We start from the raw sequence: 10,735 nt of genomic DNA, 5'->3' as shown, positions 1-10,735 counted from the left end.
CTGGGCCCATGGTGGCACTAATAGTCATTGCTTACTATTTAAAGCCTCAGCACTCTTTCTCTATGTGAGAGCACCTTTCCTTATATGGGATTCAGAGAATTGTTGCTGAGCTGGACAAAGACCCTAGAACACAAAAAACTCAGTGAGTCACAGGAATTAGTGCAGGGAGTGCTGCTCCTTACATAGGTAGGCACTCACTTTCACGAAGTCAACCTGCCCCTTTGTAGCAAAAGTGGAGCCTGACCCCCTACCAAAGTTACTGGAGTATGAAGATGGAACTACAACTCTGAGGTACTAGGTAGAGGAATGGAGAAACTGTTTGAGTATCAGTAAATTGTGACTGAATGAGAAGGCTGTGACTGAAGTGAGAGTGGAGTTGTCATCTGTGGTTCCATGGTGGTCCTTATATGGATTAAGACTGGACTAGGTTCTCCAAAAGGTCTATGGGCCTGGGCTGGGTCCAGGGTTTATACCAACCTGCCAATGCTAAGAGGCACCTGAAATATCTCCACAAAGAGAGCTGCCAGACATGGAGAAAGCAATTACTTATTCCTCTCTCCTTCTCCTTCTTATTTGTGTGATTGTTTTCTTTTGGGTTTAGGAAATGGGTGGCAAGTATAACAAACTTACTCCAATAGAATGTATAATAAAGAATTTCAGATGGGCCTATATGGGACCCAGGCTCACAGTAGGCCCAGGTTCATCCCTCCAATGGAGGCACCGGCCAACACCCAGTCTCCAGCACAGGACTGCCCCTTCTGCCCAGCAGACTACTTTGGGAGGTCAGGTCTGGCCCAGATCTGCCCAAACCAACTTGCACAGAGCCCAGGTCCAGGATAGGTTCGAGTTTGTCCCCTACTCCCACCTGGGAGCCTAAGCCTAACGCACTTTCATCTTGGGACACTGCAGTCACTAACATAGCCTTCCCCACACAATAGCTACTACACTTTTGACAACAGACAGGGCCTAGAAGCACAAGCATCTCAGAGCAGGCATCCCAAAGTGAGTGTGAGGCCCACTCTTGCAGCCCCATCTCTGTAAGTCATTGCAACTATCTTGGGGCACCACAAGTATTATCTTGAGTTACCTCAGCTATTGCCACCATCACCTTTAGTTCCAGTAGCATACATTGAGGGATATCAGTAGAGTCTGGAAACCCTACTTCAAGGTGAAGTACAGATAATCTGCACAGGTACTGTAGGAATATAGGGTACAAACTGTAATATCTCAGATACACATTGCAAAAAGGAAGACACATAGACAACATGAAAAAACAAGGAAGGAAAGTGTCCCATACAATCCAGGTTACTACAGTAACAGAACCCATGGAGAGTGAAGGTGATGAAATGTCAGAGAAGGATTTCAGAAGGTTCATAATTAAAATGATCTTTAAATTAAAAAAGACCTAAATGAGCACATACAGGCAAAAATTGATACTCCAACAAAGATATGAGAGCAAATACAAGTAGCAAAAGATTACTTCAAGAAAGCGATAGAGACTCTGAAAAAAAAAAACCAGAAATTCTTGAAATGAAGGATACCATGGGGGGGGGGACTCAATAGAAATCAAAATCAACAGACTAGATCACTTGAAAGAAAGAACTCAGATAATGAAGACAAAGTACACAATCTGGAAAATGAAGTTGATCACACAGTAAAGATAGTAAAAAAAACCATGAACAGAATATCCAAGAATTATGGGACAGCATCAAAAGACCAAATCTAAGAGTTATTGGGATAGAGGAAGGCACAGAGTTTCAAACCAAAGGAATGCACAATCTCTTCAATGAGATAATAGCAGAAAATTTCCCAAGCATGAACAATAAATTGGAAAAACAAATACAAGAGGTTTACAGGACACCAAATGTACAAAATTACAACAGATCTACACCAAGGCACATTATAATGAAAATGCCTAGCATACTAAATATATATATTATATCCTGCCACTTTGCTGAATTCATTTACTAGCTCTAAAAGTTTTCTGGTGGAACTTTAGGAGTCTTCTAGGTATAGAACCATATCATCAGCAAACAATGCCAATTTCACCCTGATTCCAAAACCAGGCAAAGACACATTAAAAAAAAAAAAAAAAACACTTCAGAGCAATATCTCTAATGAGCATAGATGTAAAAAATTTCAATAAAATACTGGCAAATCAAATACAAAAACATATCAAAAGGCACATTATAATGAAAATGCTTAGCATACAGAATATATCTTAAAAGCTACAAGAGAAAGGAATCATATCACATATAGAGGGAGACCAATTCGTATCTCAGCAGATTTTTTTCAACCCAGACCCTCAAAGGCAGGAGATGGTGGAATAATATCTACCAAGCTCTAAAAGAAAATGGATGCCAACCAAGAATCTTATACCCAGCAAAACTAAGCTTTAGATTTGATGATGAAGTAAAAACCTCCCATGATAAACAAAAGTTAAAGAATTTACAACTTGAAAGCCTGCGCTACAGAACATGTTCAACAAAATATTCTCTGAAGAGGAAATAAATAACAACAATAAAATAAGCAGAGGGAGGTATTACACTAAATAAAAATATAATCAGAGGAGAAAGCAATTCATGTTAAATACCAAAAACAAACAAAAAAGGCTGGGAATACAATAATGTCTCAGTAATAACCCTGAATGTTAATGGCCTAAACTCACCAATCAAAAGACATAATCTAGCAGATTGGATTTTAAAAAATCCAACAATATGCTGCCTCTAAGAGACTCATCTCATAGGAAAAGACATCCACAGACTGAAGGTGAAGGGTTGGAAAAAAGTATACCACTCACATGGACTGCAAAAGCAAGCAAGGGTTTTCATCCTCATATCAAATAAAATAGACTTCAAGCTAAGTCAATCAAAAGGAATAAAAAAGGACACTTCATACTGCTCAAGGGAATGATACACCAACAAGACTTAACAAGTATAAATATATATGTTCCCTCCCCCCCGCCCCAAAAAAAGAAACATCTATGTGTTGGGACCTTTTACCTCCCTTGGGACCACGGCCATTATTTGGTGTTGGCTGAGGTGGCCTCATGGGTTCTTCCAAAGTATTTCCGTTTACGTGACCTGGCTGGATCTGCATTCGTGGGCTTTTAGCCCCCGAGTGGACTTTTTTGATTTTAGCCCTGCCTAATGGTTTAATCTGAAATCTGCCTAGGCCCCTTAGTGATAGTAATGTAACTGCTCCTTATTGGTTCTCGCTACTGTCTCTTTTTACCCCCTCCTATCACTATATAACCTTGTCCCTGACACAATAATGTTGAGATTGCTGCACCTCTATGGTTGACTCAACTCCTGACTCAGTGTGGTTCTTGGCCAGGTTGGGTGGCGGGCCGGGTCGCAATACTTACCCTCTCACTCAGCCCAGGAAACACTAGCTGATCTAGTGCGCTTCAGTACCTCTGTTGGAAGGCAGTTCCCACAGGTGGTGCCTCGGAGACGACAGACTGGTCTCCCACATACCCTTGTCATGGGGAGCGACATCTATGTTCAAACAAACTCTTCTCAAGTTCAAGAATCAAATAGACCACAACACAATAACTTTGGGTGACTTTAACACACCTTTTCCATCACTAGATTGATCTTCCAAACAAAATCTGAACAAAGAAACTATACAAACTCAATAATACAATCACTTAAAGTTAACTGACATATATAGAATATTTCAGCCTACAATGAGAGAATACACTTCTTGTCAGCAGCAATGGAGCCTTCTCTAAACAAAACAAAACAAAACCAACAAAAAACATATATTATGCCACAAAGCAACTCTTAGCAAATAGAAAAAAGTAGAGATACCACCCTGCATTCTATCAGATAATAATTAAATGAAATTAGAAATCAATGATAAAATGATAAGTAAAAGCTATTACAACACCTGGAGACTAAACAATATGCTACTGAATGAACAATGTGTTGCAGAAGACATCAACGAAAAGATTTTAAAAATTTTAAAGGTAAATGAGAACATAGATACAACATGTTGAAATCTCTGGGACATTATGAAAGCAATCCTAAGAGGAAAGTTCATTGCATAGAGTTCATTCCTTAAAAGAAGAAAAAGTCAGTAAATAAATGACTTAACATTACATCTCAAAGCCCTAGAAAAAGAAGAACAAATCTACACCAAAAGAAGTAGAAGACCAGAAATAATTAAAAACAGAGCTGAAATCAATGAAACTGAAACAAAAGAAACAATTGAAAAAAAATGACAGAACCAGAAGTTGGTTCTTAGAAAAACTAAATGAAATTTGCAGACCCTTGGCCATGCTAATGAAGAGAGCAGAGAGAAAACTCATATTACTGACATACGTGATGAAAAAGGAAATATCACAAGAGACACTACAGAAATACAGATGATAATTAGAAATTATTTTGAAAACTTGTAGCCCAATAAAATAGAAAATATTGAAAGCACCGACAAATTTCTAGAGTCATATAATTTGCCCAAATTGAATCAGAATAATATATACAATTTAAATAGATCAATTTCAAGTGATGAAATAGAAGACACCATCAGAAGTCTACCAACCAAGAAAAGCCCAGGACTGGATGAATACACAGCTGAATTCTACAAGACCTTTAAAGAAGAACTAATACCAATATTCTTCAATTTATTTCAGGAAATAGAAAAAGAGGTAGCACTTCCAAACTCATTCTATGAGGCCAATTTCACCCTGATTCCAAAACCAGGCAAAGACACATCAAAAAAATAAAACCTCAGACCAATGTCTCTAATGAACATAGATGCAAAAAAATTCAATAAAATACTGGCAAATCAAATACAAAGACATATCAAAAAGATCATGCACCATGATCAAGTGGGATTCATCCCAGGGATGCATGGTTGGTTCAACATGAAAATCAATAAATGAAATTCATCACATCAATAGACTTAAAAAACCATATATTCATCTCAATAGATGCAGAAAAAGCATACAACAAAATGCAGCACCCCTTAATGTTCAAACACTAGAAAAACTATGGATAATAGGAACATATCTCAACATCATAAAAGCTATCTATGCTAAGCCCAGGCCAACATCATTCTAAATGGAGAAAAATTGAAGGCATTTCCTCTAAAAACTGGAAAAGACAGGGATGACCTCTTTCACCACTTCTATTTAACATAGTTCTTGAAACACTGGCCAGAGCAATTAGACAGATAAAAGAAATTAAAGGAACACGAATAGAAAAAGAACTCAAATTGGCACTATTTGCTGATGATATGATTCTATACCTAGAAGACCCAAAAAACTTCACCAGAAAACTTCTAGGACTAGTAAATGAGTTCAGCAAAGTAGCAGGATATAAAATCAACACCCATAAATCAAAGGCATTTCTTTATATCAGTGACAAATCCTCAGAAAGGGAAACAAGGAAAACTACCTCATTTACAATAGCCTCAAAAAAAAATTAGGAATCAATTTAATGAAAGATGTGAAAGATCTATATAATGAAATTTATAGAACCCTAAAGAAAGAAGTAAAAAAAAGACCTTAGAAAATAGAAAGACCTACCTTGATCTTGGATAGGCAGAATTAATATTATCAAAATGACCATACTTCCAAAAGTACAAATTTAAAGCAATTCCAATCAAAATCCCAATGATATTCCTCATAGAAATGGAAAAAGTTGTCATGAAATTCATCTGGAAAAATAAAAGACTCAGAATAGTTAAAAGCAATCCTTAGCAGGAAGAATGAAGCAGGTGGCATCACTATACAATACCTTAAACTATACTTCAGAGCAATAGTAATAAAAACAGTTTGGTATTGGCACCAAAACAGACTGGTAGACCCATGGTACAGAATAGAGGACACAGAGACTAATCCACAAAATTACAATTATCTTATATTGGACAAAGTTGCCAAAAACATTCATTGGAGAAAAGATAACCTCTTCAACAAATGGTGCTGGGAAAACTGGAAATCCATGTGCAACAAAATGAAATTAAACCACTATCTCTCACCATGCACAAAACTCAACTCAAAATGGATCAAGGACCTAGGAATGAAACCAGTGACCTTGCATCTAATAGAAAAAAAAGTAGGCCTCAATTTCCTTAATAAGACTGCTTTGGTGCAAGAATTAAAATCAAAAATAAATAAATGGATGGATTCAAACTAAAAAGTTTCTTCTCAGCAAAAGAAACAATCTGTGAGGTGAATAGAGAGCCTACATCTTGGGAGCAAATCTTTACCCTTCACACATCAGATAGAGCACTAATCTCTAGGATATATAAAGAACTCTAAAAGGTAAGTATCAAAAAAAAAAAAACAAAGAACCCCAAATCAATAAATGGGTCAAGGACCTGAACAGACACTTTTCAGAAGATGATATACAATCATTAAACAAATATATGAAAAATGAGTATGATTGCTAGCAATTAGAGAAAGGCAAATCAAAACTACTCTATGATTTCAACTCACTTCAGTCAGAATGGCAGCTATTATGAAGACTAACAACAGTAAGTGTTGGAGAGGATGTGGGGAAAAAGGTACACTCGTGCACTGCTGGTGGGACTGCAAATTGGTGTAGCCAAAATGGAAAGCAATATGGAGAATCCTTAGAAAACTGGGAATGGAACCACCATTTGATCCAGCTATCCCTCTCCTTGGTCTATTCCCAAAGAACTTAAAAATAGCATATTACAGGGACACAGCCACATCAATGTTTATTGCAGCACAATTCACAAGAGCTAAACTGTGAAACCAACCTAGATGCCCTTCAATAGATGAATGGATAAAAAAAAAATGTGGCATATATGCACAATGGACTATTACTCAGCAATAAAATCATGGCATTTTCAGGTAAATGGATGGAGTTAGAGAAGATATCTAAGTGAAGTTAGCTAATCCCCCAAAACCAAATGCCAAATGTTTTCTCTGATATAAGGAGGCTGATTCATAGTGGGAAAGGGAGGGGGAGAATGGGAGGAATAGACAAACTATTGTAAGTGTTGGAGAGGATGTGGGGAAAATAGAGCAGAGGGGTTAGAGGGGAAGGGAGGGGGCATGGGGTTAGAAATGATGGTGGAATGTGATGGTCATGATTATCCAAAGTACATCTATGGAGATGTGAATTGGTGTAAATATACTTTGTATACAACCAGAGATATGAAAATTTGTGCTCTATATGTGTAATATGAATTATAACACATTCTGCTGTCATATATAAATAAAAAATTAATTTAAAAAGAATTTTAAAAATACTTTGGATATTCCAGAGATTATCAAGTTGACTCATGGAAATCCCCAGACATTTTGTGGAATAGATTGGCCCTTTTTTGGAGTAAGTTGGCTCACTGAGGAACCACTAGATTAAAAAACTTGTGGAGGTATTTAGTGTCATTATACGGGACCCTGGCCACATTGACAAATTCTCCTACAATGACCTTTGGCAAAATATGATTTCCTCTTGGCCAGGTTGGCTGAAGGCTTCTCTCAGAGAACTATAAAATTATGATGGTTTGGATCATGGCTGTCTCAAAATCCTGACCATAATCCAAGAAGTCCATTGTATCTGGGAAGCCTGAGGAAATTCTCACACTTTATGCACCACTGTATCTGCTGCTGCCACCTGCACTCACCATACATACTATAGCTGGAGCCCCATCAGAGGCCAGTCATACCTGTGAGGCCACCCCTCCCATGGACCTCTCAAAATTCCCCTTACTCTTTCCACCCCAGAACCATCATACTTAACCCTGTATAGTCTAGCCAAGAAGCACCAGGAGGATCCTGGCAAGCCCCCCCACCCCCAAAAGATGCCAAAGTGTTTTACAGATGCCACTGAGAGAAACCCAGAGATCCATCTACAATGATCAAGATAGTCAGGTACAATGGGGGCAACTTACCTTCATATATCAGCATTTTACATTAATGATCTGAACTAGAAAAATTATTCACCCTCCTTCACTGAGAAACTTCAGGCATTGATTGATTGCAATCCTTCAATCAGACCCACACATCTCATCGGACTGATTGCCAACATCTACCCTAACTGTTTAACCTTGAAGAATGCCACTGAAGTACATGGGCATGTTAAAGTGGTTGGAGGAACACACCAGAGCAGAAATTGTGAATGCCCAGGTATGCTCAAAGCCAATTCCCCAAGGAAGATACCTGGTGGAACACTGATGAGGACTAGAGATTTCAGTTGTTTCAGCATTATTAAGACGGTCTTTTAAAAGGCATGAAGGAAGGAGGGAGGAATGCCATGAACATGAGTAAGACCTCAGAAGTACTCTAGGGACCTGAAGAAAGCTCAAGTCAATTCTATGAGAGGATATATGAAACACTCTGATCTTGCAGCTGAGAATCAGAAATGGTTAATGAAGCCTTCATCAGTCAAGCTCATGGAGACATTCGGCATAAGTTACAGAAGTTATAGGGCTGGAATGATACCAGCCAACTATCTGAGGTTAAGACAAAAGTACACCAAGAAGCCCAATGTAATATATTTTTTAAAAGTATACAAAGAAATAAATCAATAGAGTGCTTTTAAGATTTAAAAAAGAAGAAGAAGAAGAAGAAACCCAATGTGAGGTAGACCAGAAAATGAAAAAGAAGGTGAGTTTACTTGCTGTGATTCTTATGTAAGAGTCATAGCCATCCTGGAGAGGTTTCCTCTCTGGCCTCAGCTCTGGCCAGAAAAGGAGCCAATAAGAAAGACCACCTCACCCAGAGCTGATATTAAAATAGAACTAGTGTGCCCATTACAATCAATAAGATCACTGAAAAAATGAGTTCCCTCAGGTGTCAGAGGATTACCAGCTAGTCTGTGAAAAAAGGGGGAGAGACCAAGTGATTCAAGGGTGAAATTAACTCCTACAATGACCATATCAATTCTCTGAGGCTTATTTTGTTGGATAAGCCACCATTAGAAAAAATGAGAATGATTAGGCTCTACTATGAATAACCATGACACAGGGGTAGAAAATTGCATTTTTGACTCAACCCATGGGCCCCCTCTCACAAAGACAAGGCACTATAGTGGGATGTAGCCCAGTTTATTGTCCTTTCTTCCTACCTCAACAATGCAATCTAGGTGTCCATGAAGTAATTCACAAATTCCTATACCTCCCCACTGCCATGTGACTTTAGTGTATAGGGACCTATTGGGAAAACTGCAAACCCAGATAACTTTCAACTCTCATGGCCAAGTCACCCTGATTCTAGAGAAGCCAGAAGTGAAATTCCTGACCCTCTTGGTTCTCCAAAAAGAATAGTGTGCCTCTATGGTCTCATACCAAGTCCATAGCAAAAACCTGAGTTTCCTTTCAAGGTGCCTGGTGGTGTGAGCTGAAGAAAACCTTCCTGGACTGGGCTGAGATGTGTCCTCATATTAGTAGAACAAAAGCTATGGGCTGATCCCACGCAACAAAAATAATATTATATTCCTTGCAAGGCACAAATTGGGATCCAGGGTCACCTAGAGAGGCTTCTAAAGTATGAAATCCTCCAACCCTGTCAATCATTCTGAGATATACCTCTTTCCCCAGTTCATAATCTATGAACAGATGACCATCAGCAGTTTTAAGAACTCTGAGACATAAACCAGGCCACTGTTAGCCCACATTCATTTTTAACCTCTATACACTCCTGGTTCTCATCCCACTGAAGCTGGGTTTTTGCATGTTTGAACTTCAAGATGCCTTCTTCTGCATCTAAATGGCCCCTTGGTGTCACCAATATTTGCTTTACAGTGGAAAAATCTTGAAAACAAGTACAAAGGCAAGCTGACATGGACTAGACTAGACTGACTCATGATTTTAAAATTCTCTAAACATTTTTGGAAGCATGTCAGCCTCTGAATTTAAAACCCTACCTCCTGTGTTGATGCTGGAGATTTGAAGATGTCCAAAGATAAATTCTGGAGGCCATTTTCAAGCATTTCCACAAGGAGACCTACATTGTCAGGATGACCCTTGAGGCCACATTGGACCAACATATCTACATTCCCAAGCATTCCATCATAGCCAAAGCAATGTGAGAACAATGTGAAACATAAACATGTAATAACACACTTCAGGTACCTAAGATCTTTTGTGGGCTGCAAAGTGTTGGATGGGCCCAACGTATAAGATACAAGTGTAAACTTAACTGCACTCCCCAGATTTAAGAGCTATAAGCATTTGCTAGTCTTTGTGGATACTTTCTTAGGTTCTGTGGAAGGCTTCCCTAATGCACAAAGAAGGCACAAGAAGTGTCCCAACATCTCCTGAATGAAATTATTCTTTGGTTTGGAATACCAATCACCATGGGTCAAATATTGAACTGGCATTTATGGCTGAAGTGTCAAGGGGTGACAAAGGGGTTAAAAATCGCCTGGAACTTCCACACTGAATACCATCCCCAGAGCTCCATGAAAGTGGAAGGAGTAAATCAAACTTTAAAAGTACAACTAAGAAAACTGAAATCACTCCTACACTGGAACCATGTGTTGCCAATTTCTTTGTTAAGGATTAGGTCCAGTTGCTACTAGAAAGATAAGGTTTTCTCCTTATCAGATTCCTTGTGAGTTCTCCCCTCTCATTATACGAGATATATGAGAAGATATAAATGAATTGTGCAATATTATGCTAAGAAAGCTCCTGGCTCTGACCACTATACAGCCATTTAGAGAATGACTTCCTGTGAGCCTGACCACAGATGCCCAACCCTTAAACCAAGACATGTTCTTTGTGTAAAAGAATGAAAAGTTCAACTTTAATG

The sequence above is a fragment of the Urocitellus parryii genome, chromosome 4 (genome assembly GCF_045843805.1).
Source record: "Urocitellus parryii isolate mUroPar1 chromosome 4, mUroPar1.hap1, whole genome shotgun sequence".
In the NCBI taxonomy this organism is placed as follows: domain Eukaryota; kingdom Metazoa; phylum Chordata; class Mammalia; order Rodentia; family Sciuridae; genus Urocitellus; species Urocitellus parryii.
Note: the sequence above shows the minus strand (reverse complement) of the source record.